Below are 25,616 nucleotides of genomic sequence, written 5' to 3' on the forward strand. Positions count from 1 at the left end.
TGCCGAAACGCTGCTTCGCATCGCCTCATGGTCCGCTTTAGCGGGAGATGGTGTAATTTTTTAAGCATCATGCCAACGCGTTAAGCGAATACGTAACGCTTGCAGCAAGGTCAAGCACAACCTCCCCAAATTTACCAGTGACAGGTCTCCTGCAAAATAAATAGGTTAATGTGCTTGCACCTCTCCCTTGTGGATGCCCATGTGTACTTGGCCCTCCTCTTGCGCAGATGATGTAGTACCACTTAAGAAATAGGCATTTCCTTCTTCCTCAATAAAACAACGGTTTTTCATTAAGTAATGGTCCTTCTGAATTACTAGTATGGTATTTTCGCAGAAGCAGCCAGGTTGGTTGGTCGCAATTAGGAAGTTCACTCTCAAACACAGAAACGTGAGGACTGTAGCAAATATGCAAAAAACTGGAAAAACTATCACATGTGCGTTCCTTTGTCCACCTGCTTATTGTGTTAAACTTTATTTATTCAACAGGCACCTTCACTTATGCTGCTATTGATGAAAGATGACTCAATCTACGTTAGAACACTGTGACTTCTGCCTAACTTTCCGTTGCCTATCTCTCCTACAATGTGTCATAATGCGTGAATTATGTGTTCAATTTGTTCGGTAACAAAACACTAACAGTGATATAGAGCAGACAGCGTTTCAGCAATTTGTTTTGCATGCACAAGTTCATTTCTTTCATTTTCATGCATGACAAGTAGTCATAATTCAATTAATAGAAGAACCAGTGGTTCCAACATTTTATTGGAATGAAAACAGTAGCAGTTTCATGTCAATGTAAGGATATATACAGCGTGTTTCAAGAAATGTCTCCAACCTTCCAAAAAATCAGCAAAATGCGATATTTGATTGCTACCTTCAGAGTTGGTTTTTCTGTAGTGGCAGGGATTTTAAGATGGTTAAAGAAATTATTTGGGACTGTAATTAAAAAGGTTAAATTAATTAACTTTTTAATTAGAAGAGTTGGGTGGTTGTGTCAAATGGGAGAATTGAAGTTCTTCATGGCACAAACCCAACCCAACTTTGAGATTTCGAAAAAGTGGCATCTAGTAATAATTACGAAGTGATGAAATTCAATCGAATTCGATGTCTTTCGCTGTTGAAAGCCGCTGCATTTCGTTGAATTTCATTACGCCACAACAATTACTAGGAGACGCTTTTTCGAAATCTCAAAGCTTTGATGGGTTCCTCGCATGAACAACTTGAATTCTCCCATATTACACAATCACCTAACTCCACTAATTAAAAAGTTCATTATTGTAACTTTCTTAATTACTGTCCTAAATTATGTCCTTAAAAGATTCCTGCCGCTACAGAAAAAGCAATTCGGAAAGCCCCGAGGAAATATCGCATTTTCCTGATTTTTTGAGAAGGTTGGACACATTTCTTGAAACACCCTGTATGTTTCCACCGTGGCGCACACAACCTACTGCCAACATTGAACACGTGGAACGACGTATACAGGAGAACCTGAGCGCTATACATAATTCAAAACAGTAAAGCAACACGAAAGTATGGTGTAAAATGTTATCATAATGCACACTGAAATCCTGGGAGCTTCGCCTCGAGACCCATGGAAGAGCCTGGTGTCCGGCTGCATCAATTCAGCCGAGCCACGTTGAGCAGCTCGTCCTCCTGATGCATTGTTTGGCGGCGGGGATGCTGTTGTGCCTCAGCACAAAGGCCACAATGTCGCCGACTTTCCAACAAAGAGGGATCCTGGACAACGGCCTCTTCGCCCAGCCGGCCCCGACATCTGACACAGGTCGTCATTCTTCCACGCTGCCCAGCGACTGAGAGCAGCTTTCCTGAGGGGGATGGAGGGGACAGACAATGGCGCTCCCATCACCTGCAAACGGCGTTGGGGCTACCACCTGCAGCCGTCGTTGGGGCCGTCACCTGCAACCGGCATTGAGGCCATCACCTGTAACCTCGTTGGGGCCATCACCTGCAACTGTCGTTGGGGCCATCACCTGCGACCGGCGTGGGGGCCGACAACACAAAGGACGGCTACCTCATTTAGGCCGTGCCGGTCCGTGGTGAAGGGTGTCGAACTAGCCGACGTGGTCGGGCTGGCTGTCATGATGACTGAGAGCGAAAACATGTCACTAGTCTGTACATAAAAGATTTCCATCTTCATCTTGTCCTTCTGACTGCCCCGAGCACGATGCACACCCGTGTTCGCACCGGCCACGCAACCCGAGTCCCTACAGCGGTTCAGGAGGTGGGATACAAGACGCGTATTCCCAGCAGCGAGCCTGAGGGACGACATCGGACCATAACGGTGGCGGTAGCGATGGGCCACGCAACCCCAGACGTAACAGTGGCAACTCGCTCTTTCATTGATAGCCCACAGCGTACACATTTCAGCTTCGCGAGGTTTTCTGTAGCCACGTAGGTTATTTAAATGTTATCGTCTGACATTTTCAGTTGTAACTCAGGCTGCTTTACTTGCATATAGCATTCGTCAGTGTTTTTCGTAGTGCATGAATCTCAACGTGCGCGGGAAGTCGCGCGGGCTCACGATGTGCTCTTTTATAGGTCAGCAACCTAAAGTTGGCGATACATTTTAGTTGTTGTTGTTATTATGGTTTAATGGCACAAAGGCTACAATGGCCATAGAGCGCCAAGTCAATGTAACATGTAAATGGATCGGTGTGATCAATGACTGTGGGAAAGCGTAACATGGCTGTAAAGGGCCTAAAATGCAGTGCACTAAATATGCGTAAAATATATATACGTAATAAAATTATGACAATGACATGGAATATGTGCAATCAATGTCAGATAATGGTATGTTGGTATCGCGGGCAGTGATGATACTGTGCATAATAGATAAAATGTTGCATATAGCACAACAGTAGCTGAAGGACTACAAACATATCTGGCGGCTTATACCAAGTGGCCCTACCGTGGTAGGGTCTGACAAGCCACCGATATCACCAAGAATAAAGGCTAGCCTTGCCCTCAGAGTTGAGGGCTGGGCTGCTACCTGGGTCGCCAGAATATACGCTGCAGAAAATGGACGTCGCTTAAAAAGTGTAAAAGTTTGTTAAAGGGAACCATGGGGCTGTCCGATAAAAACAGTGATGGATGAAGCGGGATATGTCTTTTAAAGATCTATGGAAAGTGGCGTTTCCGCTCCATCTCCATTTGAGTACATTCGATAAGGACGTGTAAAACGGACAGGTTCTTCCCACATCTTTCGCATTTTGGTGCGTTTGAGCCGTTTAAGAGATGGGAATGTGTGCTATGGGTGTGTCCTATACGGAGTCGGCATAGAACAACTTCTTTGTATCTATCACGACCGAGGAAAACTATGTTTTTAATACGAGGTTGCACTGTATGGAGCTTGTTGTTTATTTCGAGGTCCCATTGTTTCTGCCACCTCTCACGTAGATTGCGGTGGACAAGCGCTTTGAGATCTTTGTATGGCACAGTGTCCACGTCAACATGGCTTTTTTGCGCGGCTACTGCTGCGCAGGCATCCGCTCTCTCGTTCCCATCTATACCGACATGGCTAGGTACCCAACATACTGTAATCTCTGGGGTGCTCGGATATGCCGTAATTAATTGCCTTTCTAAATCACTGAGGACTGGATTTTTGTTTGGTTTGCTAGTGTTCAATGCACGAACAACGCTCAATGAATCAGTAAATACGACTGATTCCTTAATGTTATTATTAGTGATGTATTTTATGGCGGTTAATATGGCATATGCTTCTGCGGTAAAAATACTAGTGTGCGTGTTCAGTCTTTGTGAAGAAGCGAATTCAGGCCCGATGGCAGCGATACATTTTAGGGTGTCTATCCTTTGTCAGGAAAGCGCTGTTTTGAATCTAGCGCGCGACATTTCAGCCATTCGACAACGCGTCCGCTCCACGCATTTCGTGGAGCGTACGCTCTCAACGCCGTTCCAGCCGTCCTTCATCAGTGTTGATTTCACAGCCAGCGCTGCGCCGCTTGTTTTTTGTACTTTGTTGACAGGTGGCGGCACACTACAAGCGATTTGCTTGTTGACCGGTTTGAGGGCAAAATGTGCTTCGCGCCCAGACCACCTAGACGTCTCTAATTGTAAACATGTTGAGACAGAGTGGTCGTTGGGCGGAGGAAATTCTTCAGATTCCTTTCAGCAGTGATGTTGAAAGAAACCATCTTGACGATGAGGATTTTTCACTGGACGTAGAAGGCTGTGAAAGCACCGAGAGTGAGCGACGATGAACGATCAGCTGCTAACTCACGAGGAGCGAGTTGCACTTCACGCCCCCTCGTGCGTTAATGTTCTTTCACGCTCGTAAGTCACATTGATATCTCACAGTCACATATCTATTGTGGGCTCAGGGCCGGTAGTTGGCGGGAGCCTTCAGAGAGAACACTGAGGCGACAGGAAAACAGCTTTACCTACAAAGGCCCGGCTGCATCTGATCTGTCTTCAGGGGCAGCGAGCGCGAGCCCCGAGCGTCATCGCGCCCATCCCAATAATTGCTCACTTTTTTAACACGAAAGTGTTTTATGCCGGGGTCCACCACGGCTCCACTGACGTATTTCCGTCACAGATAGGACGTTGCAAAATATAAAGACTAACAGATGGCAAAGAAAAAAACTAGAAGAAAAAGTTCCGTCACCGGGAGTCAAACTTACGACCCATCGCAACGATTAGGCCAGAGACAGCACGTTCTTCGCCATGCTAATGGCGAGCTATTTATATACATCATTTGTCGGTGGGGGTAGCCAGAGATCGGTGATACATCAGCATGCCTTCGTTATCACTAGCGAGATGGCGCGAAGGGCTCGGAGAGCGCGCTTTAAAGACTGACGGCCCAAGCGTCGCTATGAGTGCGCGCCTCCACAGGGCGTGCTCGCTCGTGCGCGCGCTTATCTCTTGATGGCGGTGGTTTGTACGTCTTGTGCTCTCACGGCAAGTTTGCGTTGAGAGCACGAAGGTCACTTTGCTCACTGCAGCGGCCGCTTTTGCGAAGGGAGCGCGCTGCTCACACAAAAATAGGTTACAACTGTGACAGTTCGCGCTCATCCTGTGTATGTTCGTTCCGTGCGTCCTTTCTGGTTGAGCAGCGCGTTGCAAGTTTCGAGCTGCTTGCCGTTCTTCCCGAGACATTACAATTCGTTGATATAACACTCATTCCCTCGCCGTTGGGGTGAAAGAATGTCGAAAGAAACGCTCAACAACGTCTTTGAAGACATGTTTCACTTTTGTGTTATACAGATTCCTATGACAGAGAGATCAGCCATGGTTTTTTTATCTCCTTCGCCAGCACCCCCATACAGTCCAGCCCGGAAAATTCGTAGTGTGTTTTCAGCACATGCGGATCTCTTGCAGAGGCATCGGACTTGTAAGTGCTCTAATATAGGATGGGCATATCTAGAGCAAAAAAATTGGCCGCGTATCTGCGCGCTTTGCTGCAAATGTCGTCTAAAGAGGATAGAAGAGGCGCTGCGTGAGATATGGACGCCATCTGGCAATACGTCGGGAAACATGAGTGCTGTGTTGCGGGCTGGTAGTCCCGGCGCAGCGGCAGGCGAAGACCGGCGGTGACCAACGCGACTGGTGGGGACGCCGGCCAGCCCGAACACGCTGTTTGGCGCGATGCGCCGAAGGAGAAGAAACGTCCGCACTCAACGAGTACTCTCCACAAACTCTCTTACTTACACGTCGCCTGGGTAAAACAGGAATGCCAGAGCGGCGCCCCCTGTCATTCGTACAATGCAATACTGAACTGAAACCGAAACTCTTCATGAGCTTGTGCAGAGGGCACGGAGGAAGACAAGTTTCAGCGCAGTCGCATTTTCAGCGCACCTTAAGAAACTGGGGTTGTAACATTGTAGGGCGAGTAGGGCCAGAAGGACCGTCACGACGAAAACCTGCCTCCTCAGTCGTATTCGCCTGGAACGTTGGTGTGGCTTCGCGTTTCCTCCTCCGCTCCTGGCCTATCCACAAAGCTACTGCCTAAGTACGAAGGCCCCTACCGCGTCCTACGTCAAGCACACCAGTTAACTATATGATTGAGCCTGTTCAATCACCTACGGACCACCGTCGTCGCGGCCGCGAGACTGTTCACGTCGATCGACAGAAGCCGCATTATGACCCACCAGTTGTACCTGTACCTTAGGTCGCCAGGATGGCTCCTTTTCCGCGGGGGAGTGATTTGTAACATGGTAGGGCGCAGACAAGAACGCCTGCGAAAGAAGAAGACGAAGACGGTTGTTGGCGCTCGCGCTTGCTCGGCTTGGACCGCTGATCGCTTCAGCTGTGGCAATCTTTTAATAAACGCGTTACTGTCTCAACGTTAAACGCATACCATCAAGGTCTTTAAAATTGCGTATAATTGTATTTTCTATTAAAGGAACACACCACCTAATACTTACCTAATGATGTTACGCCTCAGATATGCGTAATATTTACTTTTTCATCGACAACGCTCACAAGTATGAACAGCCGTACCAGTTCAAGATGGGTGGGCGGTAAGCAAGTGGTTCAACTTTGGCCGGTTGGCTGAATCGGGTGACGTGCCGACAAACAGAAAGACAGACAGACAGACAGACAGAAAGACAGACCAAAATTTCTGCGTTTAAGTTCCCCAAGAAAGACTATCGTCTTTAAAAAGCGCATTTGAGAAACAATTACGCCATTTCCCGCTAAGGGGACCATGAGGCGATGCGGAGCCGGAGCACTTGCACGATCGCGTTCCGTTGGCGTTCGTTGGGCATGCTACCGACCTCGCGTCGTGGAACGCGAAGAGGAACGCTACGCGCCTCTTGTCTTCACTCTAGCCTGGCCGTTAATTCTTACAGGGTGAGCGGGGAACGCGGTCGATAGGCGCGCGAGAGGGTGGGCAGTGTAGGAGAGGAGAGAGAGGGCGAGGGGACGCGCATGCACTGGCGCTCATCGCGGCGTTGCGCAGGAGAGAATTTCGGCATGTCTAGCCCGCGTTTCAGAGTAAGAGTGGGGTGGAGAGGAGGTGCGTGGAGAGGGTATGCGCTTGCGCAGTAAGGGTGGTCACGGCGCACACCACCACCACCACCACCGCCGGTTTGAACTCCGCTGTACGATGCTCGGCATCTCAATATAGACCCCAGCATGCACTTTGCCTCTTGTACACATTGACCTGACACTTCCAGGTCAGTGGGACGTTATATAAAAGCGCAAGACCAATTTTTCCTTGTCTCACGCAAGCCGTGCAAACAGCGCGGCAGCCTTTCCGACGCTCAGTGGCGAGCGCCGCGGTGCGGAGGAGGAGTGGGCCAGGCCCACCTCTGAAATTAAACTATCCGTGCGAATGCGACGGCCGGAGTGAAGCCCGCCGGTGCGCAATCTCGGAGGCCATGGGGCACGAAGCAGTACCTCACTTTAGCGCTCCCTGATGGCGACACCGCCCCGCCAACCAAGAGCAATGTGGTCGGGAGGAGGTATGAGAGGTAAAAGGCGTGTTTGTGGAGCATTGTGCACGTGTGTCGGTAGCGCAGTGGGTAGATCTTCCGGCAGCTTTCGTCGCGATCCGAGAGGTCGTTGGAGATGTCATCCGCGTCAATAAAATTTTTCTTCTTCTTTTTCTTCGTCATCTGATCGTATGCATTTTACCAAAGTAATTTCTTTGATGAAATGTCTTGGGGGACCCTCGCATCAAGCACTTTCGTAATAATTAAACTTTGAATTGCGGAGAATTCGGGATTTTAGAAAAGCAAACTCAGATAAACGCCGAGTTTCTTCCCAAAAATAAATCGAAAAACACCCTCGGAATTTCAAGAAAGATAAACCGAGAACACAGAGCCTTAGCTATATAGCAAAGCGCTACAAAGATGAAAAAAACAAAGGCGTGAAACAAACACGGATGATTAGACGGGACCGCGTGCTTGTTTCGCAATTCTTGTGATCGCGTCACGTGTTAGTCGCCCAGTATAATTCCTACTATCTTGGTAACACGGCTGCCCGCTGTTTTCAACAGCTGCACAGGTGGGGACATAGTAGGCGCACGGGCGCTGTGATTTAGAAACCGTAATTATTCGTTCACATTACTTGCCAACGCTTTAAAAAATACACGAAAAAATTTAGAACTTACCCGCCATGAACTGCGCATGATCAGAGTCACGGATACTTGCTTTGAAGGATGAACATGCCCTCGTCGCACCTACGTTCGATTTGAATCTTCTTTTACAGCGAAAGCTGTTATTAGATCGCAACAAGGGCCGATTTTGGCGCCGTAGTTGCCCGCCGCCGCCGGTGTCCGTAACCACTATCGCTCGAAATAGGGAAAAAAACGAAATAAGAAAAAATATCCGGGATGGAACGAGGTTCGAACCTGGGCCCTCTACATGGGTGCCTAGAGTTCTACCTCAGAGCCATGGCGGTGGTTGAAAATGCTTTGCAAAAAGACCCTTTACATGCTTGATGTAGGGAAGGAACCACAATCACCTATGTAATGCGAATTCTGTATTCAGGCGTCACACAACGCGAATCGCGCAACGAGAGGGATCGTTGAATGCTTCCAACCCATTACAAAAGGATCTGCCATTACTTCTTCATCGTCATCAGCCACAGCATCAACAAAGTGAACATAATGTCTTACAGGTATTTAGCGGGTACCACAGTTCTCCTCAGAATGACGAAAAACACAGTTGATCCCTCTGTCATAGGAATCGGAATAACACGAAAGAAAATGATTCCTTATAGAAGTAACTGAATGTTGACTGCACATTGACATAAGAGAGTTTGCACAATGTATATTGATGTCTGGCAGCTATAGCACCGTTTAACGTGGATGCGCCCACTTTGATGATTGGTGGTACATCTCCATGCTGACGACTAACGTCCATGTTCAATGATTAAACAAACCCTGTGGTAGCTGTAGTAGTTAACGGTGAAAGCGTGATCAGAGAACGAGTTGTGATAGCCAGAAGAGCGTCACATATTGGACGCAGAACTCTGTCGCCATCCTGCGGCATGTAAGAATGTGAGTGAACACACGGCCGCACTAGAGGGAAACGCAAAGCGCGTCGTGCCGCCCCGGTAGCCCGGCCGCAATTTTTGTCAGGGCGAGCGCGTAGGCGGGGAACGAGGTGTTACAGCCAGGTGTGGCAGGCGCGCGTCGCAGAGCTATTTTTGGTTTGATTAGCGTGATGCTATGAGCGAGACCGACGCTTTTACGACGCTTGCTTTAAGGTCGCCACCTCGCGGTGTGTTAAGCCATTGACAAAATTGCACTTCTACTGAAAACGCGCCGGATGGGACGAACGCGTAACGCGTTGCAGGTACTAATTGCGAAAGCCACAGTAATGATGAATTACTCTACTTTGCCGCTCCCAGAGGGCAACACCACACCGCCTACCGGGAGAGTGGTAGATATAAAAGGCGCGTTTGTAAAGCCTCTAGAGTCTGTGACCGTGGCGCAGTGGATAGCGCGCCCGGCATCTGTTGTTGCGGACCGAGCGGTCGTGGGTTCGGTGCCCGTTGACGGAACTTTTTTTTTGCCATCTCATGGTGTACATTTTTTCGACGTCATTTCCGTGACGGAAATACGTCACTGAAGTCTTGGTGGACCCCGGCATAAAACACTTTCGTGTTAAAATTGCATAGTGGCTGCTTCCCTTCTTCATAAAAATTATGGTGATTTATAGCGTAGTGGGTTCCTCGCAGCGCACTTCTATTAGTTGCCAAGGAAGCCCATAAGGCTCCCATGATCCATTTCCTCAGAGTCTCAATAACGTTAATTCGCTCTCTCTCTCTTTCCCACGTTAACGTATGTTATAAAGCGTGGCGGGAGAGTTCAATAACGACCGGGCATCACACAATGCTAATTACGTAACTAGTGGGTCTTTTAAGGGTTCCAACCCATTACAAAGGGCTCAGCCATAATTCTTTATCGCCGTCAACCGTCGCATCAACAAAGTGCACATGATGCCTTACAGATGGTACCTCGCTTCTCCGCAGAATCACGAATTATTTTGTGGTGGGTGGTTCCCAAATTCACAAAAAGTATGATTTGTGGCGTAGTCGGTACGTTGCTAGAGTACTTGTATTAGTAGCTCTAGAAATGACGCTGTTCCAGCTTTCGCTGGGACTGTGCTGCGCTATCCGCGCAGGCCTGGCGTTTTTTCATTACGAGAAGATTATTGTAATTGGCTTAAATGAGTCTATCAAATCTATCATGTGGAGAATATGCTGATAACGCTCACAATTGTTCCGCCCGCTCGAAATGGAACGTGCAACTTTTGTGGGAACTCAAAAATAGGAGGTGATGTGATCCATATCGCTCGTGAAGCAATTATTGAAACGCATAGACACGTCGTATGAATTTTACTAAGTGCTATACTTATTAAATGAGCTTCACGAAGGCGTTCTTTGCTTTGTATAGCTTCATGCAGAAGCGCTTGTATTCTTATTAGCCGCTTTTTAGAGTGCCTGTTGCTGTCACTTTTGTGTGCTTACGGTTCGTTTGCGTGTAATTTCTCTCCTTGAAAAGAACGTGCTGCCATGACGGTTGTGCAGGATCGACGCTCGCCAGCGTTGTTGCCGTAATAACCCATTTTCATTTTTTTACAACAGTCTTACTCGTTGTTGGAATGATCAGTGTTGTTTTTTATTTGTACAGGCATTTGTGCTTCTCGTACCGACACGGTCATGGCGTTCCTAATGTCGTTCTAAGTTGGTGCCCTTAGCAACTTCGATAAAGGACAGTGGCGTGCTGGATAGACGTCCAGCGTTCGTGCCCGAGAGAGGACAGTCTTTAGCTTCTGTGCCAGGTAGCTGTGAATAAGTGCTTCATGAGTACCACAACCTTTTGAGGTGGGTACCTATGGTGACCACACAATTCCTGGGGTCGGAGTTTCAGGAAGATTCATCTTGTGCTGACCTCCCAAATTCTACTACAACTGCTCTGGATCTGCTCAGACTAACATCATAATTTAGAAACTCTGCAAGTGAATTGCCACTGCAGGAGTAGGGACGACTACTGTACACATTAACTGGTGTGTCTGTTTGCTGACGTAATCGTAGCGTGTAAAGCAGGTTAGGGGACGAGTCGCTCGTGCATTGAAGAGTTCACATTTATGGAGGACCTCACAGAGTCAAGGCGCCGATATAATTAGTATTCCAGTCTTACGTTTCTGTGTTCTTTACCACGGAAGTGGGTGGTTCTGGTAGCGAGGTGGATGGTATATTGATAGAGCACGTTGCCGCCGTTCGCGTAGTTTCCTGTTTGGTGACAAGTTTCGTGTCGTTGTACTCGAAAGAGGCGAAGAAGAATTTCGTCCAGTTTTCAGCGTTATTCTTGAGCCCAGTTATATATGGCTCACAAGTTTTATAGGTTCCTCATACTTTATTCGAGCTCAAAAAATCAGCTTCTTTTTTTTGCACCCTAGAATTGTACGGTTCTCTATGAGGCTGTGATCGAAAATTTTCATCGACACTTCGGGAGTTAGAAATAGTATTTAACAAAAACTCAAAGCTTATTTTACGGTCACACGAGTCTTCCTATTATCCTAAGCTGGCTATTCTTACAAAATGAGGCGTGGTTCTTGTGTGATAGTAATTATTCTCTCTCAAGTCCAGCCGAATATCTCAGTTTCACAGGAAGAAAGACCTACAAACTTAAAGTTCTTAAGCCTTACACAAGCAGGCACGTTCGCCAGGCACTCGCCACTTGCAGAGGACATTGGGACGCACGGGACAAAGCATTGCTGTATCATGTTCCTCGCCCTGTCACGCTATCGACACTCCCAAGTAAGAAGTTCCTCTCTTGCATCGGCGAAATTGCAAAATATGGTATAAAGACGAGTGTGATCATGCCACGACTTGGCCGTGGAGTGTCGAGTTGCCTGGTCCCGTGCCTCAGCCGTATAAGAGTTTTACATTTCGTTGAGTGGTTAGCGATTCAAGGCAGTAATCACGCGATAGATATATTCAAGAAAAACGTAGCCACACGGACCGCGAGGAACTTTTCTTGAGGTGCCACTGGAAGCACCACTGACAAGAAAAGTGGAAATTTCTTTCTTCGCTCTTCGAATGCGTGTATGTCCATATTCACAAGGGAGTGCCGTCAGAAGTATAGTGGCATCGATCCCGGACTGAGCGGCGAACTTAAGCTTAAGAACTTCGTTTGTATATGAGGCGTTTTTTTTTCGAAATGGGTCAAATCCATCCAAAGAGAATTTGAGAAAACGGCAAAAATTTGCTATGCAAACTAAATACAACGCTGTCAAAGCTATTCTATGATATGTTTTACATTTCGGCTAGGGGAAGTTTCTGGCCACAATCAATTAAAAAATATGCAGCGGATTTCATCATTTAGCATGATAACTTTGGGTTTGGCTCATTTCGAATTGAGACATGGAATTCAATGCGGTATTCTTGAAAAAACTTTATTGATATTCGGGCAGTGGCACATTCTTGCTTCGTCGGCGTCGACATTGCTTCTGTTCACGATGTCGTCGACGTCTCGGGACCGATTTCTCGCCGATCTCTTCACTTCCATCAGAAGCCATGATAATCCAGCTCCGAAAGGGCAAAAAAAAATAAAACTTGCACAAACACCCAGAAAACAGGCAGAGTAGTCAGGCTAGGCGGGATATCACACGGAGGTTTCCGCGTTCGCCGAATCACGTGATCGCCGAAGCGCTCTACTATTGGCATACGGGATTTGACTCATTTCGATCCATACAGAGCATGGATCTAGCTCAATTTCGTTTTGAAACGAGATCTGTGAGCACACGTAGCTGTTGGTATTTGACTCATTTAGTTCCGATCTCTCTTTTAGAGGAAAGTTGAGAGAATGTACGTGCCAATGGAGCAATATTTGAGCTAGTTTCGGTTTCTGGATTTAGCCTATTTCGAAAAAAAAACGCCACATATGTCGGTTGCCAAAGCGCCGTAGAAAACAATGCCGCCTGCGAACCAAGCCGTGGTTCGTTAGTATTCGCTGCATTGCAGTTATGCAACGTCTCATTACGATGGATGTTTGAACCTTATGGCGGCAACATGTTCACCAAGCTCGCTAATGGTCAATGATCAGTTACGGTCAATGTACGATGACTCTGGAAATGTTGCAGACTTTTCTGCAGTCCTCGAAAAGCAGTATGAAGCATTTTATTATCAGCATGGCAAGTTTGTCTTAACCTCTGCAGTGGACATTATCTTAGAGTGTAGCCTTGCCTTCTACTTGCTGTCAGTTGCACTGGTTTGTGCGACACTTGTTCTAGCTGTTGCTGACCTGAAAGAAGCGAACATGTGGATTTCAACATCACTCATCGATAGCTTCTCATTACTTCTCCCAGCGTTTTATGCAACTCCGTCAACTGTCCCTAGCCGATTCCGTTGGCCAATAACTCGCTCAATTGTGTATACTGCTTGGCACATTGCAATTTTACCATTATGAAACTAGATCCGCTCTGAACTCGTTTCGGGGCTGAGTTTGCGATCCCGTGTTAGTGTCATGGACACACTCATAGAACACGAACTTGCACTTGGCAGGCAGATGGTCACTCCAGGTATACTTGCGGGAAGCCAAACGGTTGCGTATATAGAGGAAAACTGTAGTGACATAACCTTCTACCGAATGCGGATCTTAGCTGTGAAGTCGAAAAAAGACCGAACGTCACTGCCAAAAGTCAGCGCGAGAGACCGTTTATTGCGCGCACGCAAGCATAACCACGTTTGTTTGATACACAGGGTTCCGGAGTGTGTGTTGCGCAAAGTACATACTGACCTTCCAGAATTTGAAGACAAGATACACAAAGTACTCTTGACCTTTCCGGTAAGCAAACATTTCACTCTCAAATACGCTTTCCGTAAATTCGTGAGAAGAATTGTGGAAACCTCCATTATAGGAAAGTCGCATGACTGCATTCACTTGGCGCCCTCAGAGAAAGTACACGGCGAATATATCGAATTCAACCAAATGAATGAGCAGAGTAGATTTCTTACAGGGTTTGTGATGTTTATAGGTTGTTCAGTTGTCTGGTTTTACTCGACTAGTACCTTGTATAATCAGCATACAAGCATTGTTATTCACATAACGCATACTGCAAACAGCTGGAGCTGAGCGCGACAGCGGTTCGTGTTTGTGCGCTAAGGTTGACAGGGCACGCGTGCAATCGGTGCGCATGCGCCGCGGCTAGACATGGTTCGCTATATTTACCGCGAAGGCAGCAATGCTTCTCCGCGTCAACTCTTTTTACTTCATAAGTAGCACAGAATAGAGCGGGCATGGATGATAATATATATACTCGGATTTTCAGGACTAAAAAATCCGGCAGAACCCACGCACTATGGGAATCGATGTAATGCAAAGCAGCGAGCAGAGAGCTATATACATCGCCTTGTTTCTCTTTCAGGAAAGGAAAATGAAGTCATTCGTGTCATGACATGATCCCATGTTTGTCATGCATGCACGTATGTGCTGTCTTTTATATAATGAAACGTAAATTCTGGTATACACAATGCATGACCTCTCATATATGTTCGTGAAGCACTCATGTCATGCAATACTGATTAAGTTGGCGTATATTAAGTTAGCAAAACGGCTGGAAGCGCACCAAGACAGTGTCATGTAAATCATGTCGTACATATGACATGCATGTTACGATTTGCGTGTTAGGACCTGTCATTTATGTTCGTCATACAGTCACGACGCGCAATAAGTTGGTGCATATTAGGCTAGGGAAACGGCCGCTGTCGCACCATGAGCGTGGCGTGTAAATTATGCTATACATGAAATGCATGTCATGATGGTCATATCACTACCGGCCATTAGTGTTCATGATGCAGTCGCGTCGCGCAATACCAATATTGCTGCATGTCAAGCTAGCGAAACACCGCGAGCAGACCATGAGCGCCGTGGCTTGTAAATCAAGCCCTACACGACATGCATATCATGATTTTCATGTTACCAATTGTCATTTATGTTTGTCACACAGTCACGTCACGCAATACCAATGTTGCTTTAAGTCAAGATAGCGCAACGGTCGCGAGCGGGCCATGAGCTTAACATGTAAATCATGCCCTACACGACATGCATGTCATGATTGTCATGTAACCACTTGTAATTTATGTTCGTCGTACAGACACGCGATGCAATACCAATTTTTGGTGTATATTGAGCTAGCGAAAGAGCCGCGAGCGCACCATGCTCATGGCATACAAATCATACTGTAAACGACATTCATGTCACGATTTTCATGTTTCCACCTGTCGTTTCCGTTCGTCATACAATTACGTCACGAAGGAAGGAAGGAAGGAAGAAACAAGCGGAAAAGACAGGGAGGTTAGTCAGTTCTTGGACCGGCTGGCTACTCTGTGCTGGGGGAAGGGGTAAGGGGGATAAAAGATGATAGAAGAGAGATTTACAAAAAAACATGGTTGATCCCTCCGTCATAGGAATCGGAATAACACGAAAGTAAAGCCTGCCCTTACAGAAGTACCTGAATGCTTACTGTACATTGATATAAGAGAGTTTGCACAATGTATATTGATGTCTGGCAGCTAATGGCACCATTTAACATGTATGCACCCATTTTGATGATTGGTGGTTCATCTTCATCCCTACGACTAACGTCCATGTTAAATGATTAAACAAACCCTTGTGGTAGCGGTAGTAGCTAACGTTGAAAGCGTAATCAGAGAACACGGTGTGATAGCCAGTAGAGCGTCGCATATTGGACGCAGAACTTGGTCGCAATGCCGCGGCATGTTAAAATGCGATTGAACACCACGGCCGGACTAGAGGAGAACGGGCGCGATTTTTCTCGGGGCGAGCGCGTCAGCGTGGAACGTGGTGTTACAGCCAGGTGAGGCAGGCGCGCGTCGCAGAGCTATTTTTGGTTTGCATTAGCGTGATGCTATGAGCGAGGCCGATACTTTTACTACGCTTGGGCAAAGATCGCCACCTCGCGGTGTGTTGAGGCATTGACAAAATTCAACTTGTATTGAAAACGCGCCGAACGGGACGGACGCGCAACGCGTTGCAGGTGCTAGTCGCGGAGGCCGCAGCAATGACGAATTACTTTATCTCACCACTCACAGAGGTCAACACCAACCCGCCGACCTGGAGAGTGGTAGATATAAAAGGCGCGTTTGTAAAGCCTCCAGAGTCTGTGACTATACCAACATCGCTTGATGAAGTGCCATATGATATGTTTTTCCTCATGGGTATGCATAGCTTATGGAAGACACGTATGCAGGACCGTAACGCAGAACCCACCATTTCTTCAAGCATGCACTTCATTCGCATGACTATTCAGCTAAAGGACATTTATGACGACCTGGACTTTAGACCGGACTGGTACCCCCCTCTTGGTGAGGTGCTCGGCCACACCACCTTTCCAGTATAACACGATGTGAAGAACTCTCACCGTTCTACTGCACGTTGTGTTAGCCATCGAGTGTGCACTTAGTAACGCTTGATCGCTTATTGTCGCTATGTGATTGTACTTTTGCTTGCTTTATTTGTGCTCTTATTGCGCACTGTAATACTAAGTGTGATAAATACCATGAAAGAAAGAAAAAAGCGACCGTGGCGCAGTGGATAGCGTGCCCGGCATCTGTTGTTGCGGACCGAGCGGTCGTGGGTTCGATGCCCGTTGACGCTACGTTTTTTAAATGCGAAGCATTTCTTAGCGAACTTCTGCGACTTTGAACGTATCTATCTATCTATCTATCTATCTATCTAGCCGCCTACGACTTTGTGCTCTCCTGGTCGCTTGGTTAATCAAATGTGCACCAAAATTTGTATGGCGTAACATGACTGTATGACGAACATAAATGACAAGTCATAACATGAAAATCATGACACGCATGTCATGTACAGCATGATTTACATGCTACGCTCATGGTGCGCTGGCGGCCGTTTCGCTAGATTGATATACACAAAAATTGGTATCTTGTGACGTGACTATGTGACGAATATAAATAACACGAGTTAACATGAAAATCATGACACGCATGTCATGTACAGCATGACTTACGTGCCAGGCTCATGGTGCGCTGGCGGCCGTTTCGCTAGCTTGATATACACAAAAATTGGTATCTTGTGACGTGACTGTGTAACGACTATAAATAACACGAGTTAACATAAAAATCATGACACGCATGTCATGTACAGCATGACTTACGTGCCACGCTCATGGAGCACTGGCGGCCGTTTCGCTAGCTTGGTCTACCCCGAAATTGGTATTGCGCGACGTGACTGTGTGACGAACAGGATAACACGAGTTAACATGAAAATCATGACACGCATGTCATGTACAGCATGACTTACGTGCCACGCTCATGGCGCACTGGCGGCCGTTTCGCTAGCTTGATATACACCAAAATTGGTATCTTGTGACGTGACTGTGTGACGAATATAAATAACAGGAGTTAACATGAAAATCATGACACGCATGTCATGTACGGCATGATTTACGTGCCACGCTCATGGCGCGCTGGCGGCCGTTTCGCTAGCTTGGTATACACCAAAATTGGTATCTTGCGACGTGACTGTGTGACGAACATGATAACACGAGTTAACATGAAAATCATGACACGCATGTCATGTACAGCATGACTTACGTGCCACGCTCATGGCGCGCTGGCGGCCGTTTCGCTAGCTTGATCTACCCCGGAATTGGTCTTGCGCGACGTGACTGTGGGACGAATATAAATAACAGGAGTTGACATGAAAATCATGACACGCATGTCATGTACAGGGTGACTTACGAGCCACGCTCATGGCGCGCTGGCGGCCGTTTCGCTAGCTTGATATACACCGAAATTGGTATCTTGCGACGTGACTGTGTGACGAATATAAATAACAGGAGTTAACATGAAAATCATGACACGCATGTCATGTACGGCATGATTTACGTGCCACGCTCATGGCGCGCTGGCGGCCGTTTCGCTAGCTTGGTATACACCAAAATTGGTATCTTGCGACGTGGCTGTGTGACGAACATAACACGAGTTAACATGAAAATCATGACACGCATGTCATGTACAGCATGACTTACGTGCCACGCTCATGGCGCGCTGGCGGCCGTTTCGCTAGCTTGATCTACCCCGGAATTGGTCTTGCGCGACGTGACTGTGGGACGAATATAAATAACAGGAGTTGACATGAAAATCATGACACGCATGTCATGTACAGGGTGACTTACGTGCCACGCTCATGGCGCGCTGGCGGCCGTTTGGCTAGCTTGATATACACCGAAATTGGTATCTTGCGACGTGACTGTGTGACGAACATAATTAACACGAGTTAACATGAAAACCATGACACTCATTTTCCTCAATGGCATACAAGACGATGTATGCAGCTCTTTGCTGGCTGCTTCGCATTACATCGATTCCCACAATGCGTGGGATCTGCCGGCTTTTTTTCTTTGCCATCTGATCGTGTCCCCGGCCTGATCGTGAGCCCTTTCTAAAAGAGCCTTGGACACGATCCCGGTATCCCGAGGGGAAGGCGTATGTGTCCCGAGGGGAAGACGTCCGCGGCCCGGTATCCCGAGGGGAAGCCGTATGTGGCAGTGAGCATCAACCACGAGGGGATAATCACGAACTCGACAACGGTCCGGACGACAGCAGCCGAAATAGCGGAGCAAGCTGCGATTGCGTTAGCCTTGCTGGACAACAAGAGGTCCACAATTTACAGCGACTCGAGATCAGCGATTAGAGAATTTGCCAAGGGCACCATCTCGGAACCGGCCTTGCGGATCCTCCGGGACAAGAACATCGAGCCACACACACTCGTCTGGTTCCCAGCTCACATGGGACAGATCAAGGGAGCCCCGCCCAATCTCAATGAGTCGGCCCACATAGCTGCGCGAGGACTAGTAGACCGCGTAGCTACCGGAGGGCGCGCTGAGGTTTTGGAGAATCGGGACCCGTCCACCTCGTATAACGAAATTACCAAACATTTTTACCTGGGGCGGAGACAGTACCCTCCACCACACAGAAAATTAAGCAGACCACAGGCTCTGACACTCAGGCTACTTCAAGTCGGGGCGTACCCTAACCCCGCGCTATTGCACGAGATCTATCCTGAAATACAGCCAAGTAATGCATGTTCATTATGCGCAGATATCGCTAATCTCGAACATATGTTCTGGCGGTGCCCCGCGTTACACGGCGGCGAAGTCATCACGCCGTCAAAATGGGAAGAAGCTATTACAAGCTCCGGACTCGAAGCACAACTATGGGCAGTCCAACGGGCCCGCGACGCAGCAGAGAGACTTGGTCTTTCTGTTCCGACGTGGGAGCGGCCCGCAACGTGCTAGGGCGCGTTCCGAGGGACCGAAATAAAGTTTATTCATCCATCCATCTGATCGTGTATATTTTTTCGACGTAATTTCCGTGACGGAAATACGTCACTGACGTCTTGGTGGACCCCGCCATCAAACACTTTTGTGTTAAAAATGAGAGCAAGAAAAGGAAAAAAAAACATGGCTGATCCCTCCGTCATAGGAATCGGTATAACACGAAAGTGAAACGTATCGACACAGAAGTAGTGCTTATTCTGTAATGATATATGAGAGCATTTGCAATGTCTATTCGCGTTTGGCAGCTATGGAACCGATTGGCGTAGATGCACCCATGTTAACGCCTAGTTCTTTGAGGCTCTTATCTTGAGCCTCAAACGCGTGCGCCCGGCTGGCCTCTGTCTCGCTCCACCAAGGCACGACATTCGCGCGTCGAAATCGTGCCCTTTTTGTACGCGTATTGCAGCAGTTTTGTTAGTCGGTGCTCTCGCAATCGAAGTAGTCGGCGGTGGAGAAATCGGCGACGCCAGCGCGGTCAGTGTCTGTCCCTCGCTGGTATCGAGACGCTTTAACCATGACCTCCGATATCGCACGCCATCTTGGAGTAAGCGCTAGTAAGTGTCGATCGTGACGCATTACTTCGTTTCATCTCTCACAGACGGCGGGCCCACCCCCGCTCCGCCCCGCCTCTCTACACCGCCAACAGAGAACACCGCGCGAGAGAGAATGTGTGAAAAATATAAGGCGCGTTCGTGTGGTGTACAGCATCTGCCAAGCTAGCTTAGTATAGCATCGGGCGCTTACCGTCGCGGCCGCAGCGTCGTGGGATCGAGTCCCAGAGGCGGATCTTTTTCTTGTTTTTTTTCCTTCACACCCGTTGGCGTCCATTTTACGAACGTCACATCCGGTAACGGAAGTACTTGGTGGACCCCGGCATAAAACACTTTGGTGTTAAAAGAAAAAGAGAGGGCAAAAAAGGAAACGAGAATATGGCACTACTTAGAATCTGTCTCTAAGACCAGTTGTCCGAAATACCAATTTTGGTGCCTATCAAGCTAGCAAAACGGCCGCGAGCGCACCATGATCGTGGCATGTAAATCATGCTGTACCTGACATGCATGCAACGATTTTCATGTTACCACCTGTGATTTATGATGTTAATACGGTCATATCATGCAATACAATATTTGGTACATGTCAAGATAGCCGAACTGCCGCAGCAGACCATGAGCGGTACATGTGTGCCATGGCGTACATAACATGCATGTCATGATTTTCATGTTACCAGCTGTCGTTTATGTTCGCCATGCAGAAATGGCTCGTCGTACCAATTTTCGCATGTATTCATCTTATTAAACGGACGCGAGCTCCCCCAGACCATGTCATGCAAATCATGCTGCACATGACATGCGTCTCGTGGTTTGCACGACATTACCTGTCATTTATGTTTATTATACTCTCTAGTCGCGCCATACTGATTTTGGTGTTGCACGACGGTACTGATTTTGGTGTTGATATCAAATTGACGAAACGGCCGCAAGAGCACCAACACGATGGCATATAAATCATGCAGTTCATAACATGCGTGTCGTGGTTTTCATGTTATGACCTGTCATTCATGTTCGCCATGCAGTCATGTTATGCCATACCAGTTCGATATACATTCCATTAACGAAACGACCAGGAAAGCACAAAGTCGTAGGCGGCTAGATATTCATGTATAGGAAGACAGATAGATAGATACGCTCAAAGTCGCAGAAGTTCACTAAGAAATGCTTCGCATTTAATATGCTGTGCATAAAAGCATCAGGCTGTGTATAGCTACCGCAACAACTCCAGTGTGGCGTCAAGGCTCTTTCGCTGGGCTGTGCTACACACCAGTTCTTGAAGGAAAGAAGGTGAATTTTAAGAGCCCGTTTTTTTGTTAAGCACAATATTAATGAGAACAGACAATAATGCCAAGGAAAGTATAGGGGGTGTTATTTGTAGTAATTAGGATTTAAATATGAAGGCATTATTGTCTATTAGTTCTCATTAATGTCTCTAACACCGGTTTTACAGCGAAAGCTGTTATGAGATCATTTCAGCGGCCGTTTTCGGCGCCGTAGTTGTCCGCCGCGACCGCCGGTGTCCGTAACCACTGCCGCTAGAAATAAGAAAAAAAAAACAAAATAAGAAAATAATTCCAGAATGGAACGAGGTCCGAACCTGGGCCCTCTGCGTGGGAGCCCAGTATTCAACCTCTGAGCCATGCCGGTGCTGGAAACTGCTTTGTAAAAGGTCCTATACAAGCTTCATGTCGGGAAGGAACCACATTAACACATGCAATATAGCATGGTAGAAGAGTAAAACAAGCACCAAGCGTCGCACAACGCGAATTCTGTAACCAGCCGTCACACAATGCGAATTGCGCAACGAGGAGGTTGTTGAATGCTTCCAACCCATTACAAAGGGATCCGCCATAATTCTACATCGTCATCAGGCACAACATCAACAAAGTGCGCATAATGCCTTACATGCGTTGAGCAGTTACCACCGCTCTCCGTAGAATGACGAAAAATGGCATAGTGCCTGCTTCCCTACTTCTCAAAAATTACAATGATTTATGGCGCAGTGGGTTCCTCGCAAGTGCACTTGTATTGGTTGCCGAGGAAGCCCATAAGCGCATGATGCATTTCCTCGGGGTCTCAGTAAAGTTCTTCGCCCCCCCCCCTCTCTCTCCCACGTCAACGTATGTTATACAGCATGTCGGGAGAGGGAAATAGGGACTGGGCGTCACCCAGTGCAAATTGCATTACTGGTGGGCGGTTTAAAGCTTCCAACCCGTTACAAAGGACTGAGCCATAATTCTTCATCGTCATCAGTCGTCGCGTCAACAAAGTGCACATAATGCCTTACGCACATGTAGCTGGTGCCTCGCTTCTTCGCAGAACGACGAATAATGGCTTAGTAGGTGCTTCCCAACTTCACAAAAATTGTGATATATGGCTTAGTGTGTACCTTGTTAGTGTACTTGTATTAGTAGCCCCAAGAGAGCTTACAACGGACTGTAGAAACGCCGCTCTTACAGCTTTCACTGTGACTGTGCTGCGGTTTCAGCGCAGGCCTGGCACGTTTTGGTGACTCTAAAGCGCAGTCGAATAAATAGTTTTACTCACATTGCAAGAGGGATGCTTGAACTTGTCGTTATAATTTATTATCGTTTCCTTTTTAGCATGATCTAATCACAACTTGCGGCCGCTTTTTCGTCTTTTTTAAGAACCAAAGATAGTTGTATTTTCCGGAGCTTTCCCCTCCGGCGTGCCTTATATTCATATCGTCGTTAGGGCGCGCAAAGCCCCGGAACATATCGTATAGGTGAGCATTTTTAGCTTATGCTCAGACGACGGACTGCAAGACATACATAAATTATGGTGGAATTGATTTACCGTACGCTTGTGGACGGGTCTTTTAGCGCCGCGCGCTGTGGAGCGAGGGGTCGTGGGTTCGATTCCCAGCGCCGAAACTTTTTGTTGTACTTTTTTTGTTTGACATCTGTTAGTGTACATGTTAAAACGTCATATCCGTTACGGATATACGTCAGTGATGTTTTGGTGGACCCTGGCATAAAACACTTTTGTGTTAAAATGTTGCCATTCGTTTCGATGTGAAAGTGCTTTTTTTTCAGCTCCAGTCATACTTAACAATGTATGTTGCAAGATAGACAGAAAGACAGCAGCCAAAGCCAAGTGCCTAGAAAATAAGAGGTGTCATTTTGAAGGCAGCTCGTCCTTTGTTCCATGCGCAGCCTGCGTCGTGTACCTGTTGCCGCTATCATGTGGCCATGTATACTTGGGCCAAATTGACCGATGCATAAACATTCCTTTGCGGGAGCACAAATGAGTGGTAGCGTGAAGCAAGATGCCCACTTGGGGCTGCATTGCACCACATGCGGCTGCTCGCCCTTTTTCGTCGACGCAACCATACTGTCTGGGCATCGTAATAGAACCAATACCACTAGTGAATTAATCAAAGTTTTCCAAAATAAGAGATTCGGGGATCGATGTGTCAGCTACTTGTCAATTGCCTTACCACAGAATAAATACTCTTATTGGATTAAGACGCTGCGCTAACTTTTTAACAGCGATGATGTTTGGCAAATCGTTCCTTTCACCTTGTATCACGAAACTATCATCATGGTAAACGGGTATGGGCCACAGAAATTTAATAAATCCCACCACTAACCACTAGTTCACTAAAAATGAAGAAGAAACCTATTGTTAACAAACGGATATGTGCCACGTGGGTATGTGCCAGTCTCCTCAGGGCAAACAAACAAACAAATATGTGCCACTGTGCGGTCCAACGTTAACAGACTAACCTAAACTGGCAATGTTAGTGCCGCCTATCACCAAGCTATCATCATAATAAACGGGCATGTGCCACAAAAATTGGGTAAATCCCCACTACTCACCAATGGTACTATAAAAATGGTGAAGGCAACAGTTAGCCCAACAAATTGCTCCGAAGCGACGGCGGTGAGCTGCAGACTCCGAGTAAGTACAGCGAGATCATACTAGGTAACAGGAAACGCAATGACGGCTGCGAAAATGCCCCGAAGCGATGGAAGGCCTGTACCAGCGAGGACGTGCCCGTAGATCTATGAGAGGTGCGAACGCTTGGTTTCAGCGAGAGGTTCTGTCTCGGGAGTTTGGACATCCTTGTGTCTTTGACTGCCTGTGGTTTAAGCCGAAGCTCTCTGCGCTGAGAATCAACGGAGAAACAACCTAGCATCACCTAGCTAAACCTAGCAACGTCGTAGAAGCAACCTAGAAATAACCTGCATCACCGAGCTAAGGCCTGGAAACAACCTAGAAGGAACAATATTAGCCTTCAGAATCGTGCAGTTTCGCTGTTTGAAGACTTCTGCGGCTTGGTGCAAGCTTCGGCAATTTTTTTAGCTCTCACCCCGCCTCCGCAATTTTTATGACTTTCCCCCCATTTTTTCGTTGTGACGCATGTGCCTTCACAAATTTAATGTGGAAAGTCTTTCTGTACTTACGGAAGAGGAACCGTACCACGTGTATTAAAATTTAATGTGCAAGTTATATATGGGTTGCCTCTTCAATAAACTTTCAGGTGAGCCTCTGCCGTCATTCTCTTCTTTTGTCCCTGTTTTGTACTGCGCCTCATTTCTGCATATAAGGCAAAGAGAAGGCCGCATTATTCGTTACTTCAACTGACTTCCCAACACGGCTGCTACGTCCTCTTGCGCAGGTTTCGCTAGTTCATCACTTGCGTAGCCAGGGAGAGTCTGGGGAAAGAACTTCCCCCTACCCCCGAAAGTTTTCAATTTCGCATGTGTGTATATAACATGCATACATACAAACACACGTACTAACCTACATAAAAGTTAATTCAACCCGTGCTGGGACAACTGCATCGTTTTTTATGTTTTCCAACCAGCTAGGTTCTACTCAACTCGTCAAAATGGGCCTACAGATAACGCTACAGATAGATCGGCTACCTTGTAGGCGCTGCAGGTGCGCAAACACAACCTGACAAAATCCGTGAAATTTGGGACTTCTACGCAACCCGCAGATTTCTTGGACTGTGCTCCTACTTCCGCAATTTCTCGCAGAACTTCGCGGAAATAGCACATCCTCTCACTTGTCTGCTCAAAAAAGACGTCACTTTCACCTCAGGTCGTGAACAAGCAATCGCGTTATAACCGCTAGTCGCCATCATAACGCATTCACCTGTTTTACCACACTTCGACCCGTCGGCCACTGCGGAGATCATACTGATGCCTTAGCCAGGGCGTACATGCTGGGCCTGCAAATCGTAGTGGCGTACGGAAGCCGCCTTCTGTCGCCGTCGGCGCATAATTACCTCAAAGAACGCGAGTCGTTCCACTGAGCCATCGCTGAATTCCGACCGTTCCTGTCTGGTAAGCACTTCTCCGTCATTAGAGACTGCCATACACCTTGCCGGCTTTTCCTCGCTCAAGGCCCACACGGGACAGTTCAGCCGGTGGGCGCTAAACTCTGAAGGATATATTGTTTCTGTAAATTATGAACCTGGACGATTTCCCCGGAACGCCGACTACTTGTTTCAGAGCCCACTCGATACCCTCACGCGGTGGAAGATGTACCTGAAGTATTTGTTGCCTCCCTTACAGACTTCGTCCGTATAGCCGCTGAACAAGGCCACAACCCCTCCTTGCTGCTCATTACACTCTCTACTCGGGAACTGATTGCACCGGGATGGTGGTTCTACCGCCGGCGGGTGATGTCATCTGCCTAGATGGCACGGAAACACCATGAAGAAGTTGACAGCGGAACGTGCTTGCACTGCGGCAGCACTCTACGTTTT

General features: G+C 47.4%; 1 long non-coding RNA gene across 1 annotated transcript in view; it reads right to left on the bottom strand.

Moving 5' to 3' along the window:
* Positions 1-13,103: 13,103 nt before the first annotated feature.
* Positions 13,104-25,616, bottom strand: part of LOC119390763 (uncharacterized) — a 41,092-nt gene continuing 28,579 nt past the window's right edge. The window contains exon 5 of the long non-coding RNA XR_005183487.2: positions 13,104-13,237. This is a non-coding gene — a long non-coding RNA (uncharacterized LOC119390763). The remainder of the gene's footprint in view (positions 13,238-25,616) is intronic.

This window comes from Rhipicephalus sanguineus, chromosome 4 (genome assembly GCF_013339695.2).
Source record: "Rhipicephalus sanguineus isolate Rsan-2018 chromosome 4, BIME_Rsan_1.4, whole genome shotgun sequence".
Taxonomy (NCBI): Eukaryota; Metazoa; Arthropoda; class Arachnida; order Ixodida; family Ixodidae; genus Rhipicephalus; species Rhipicephalus sanguineus.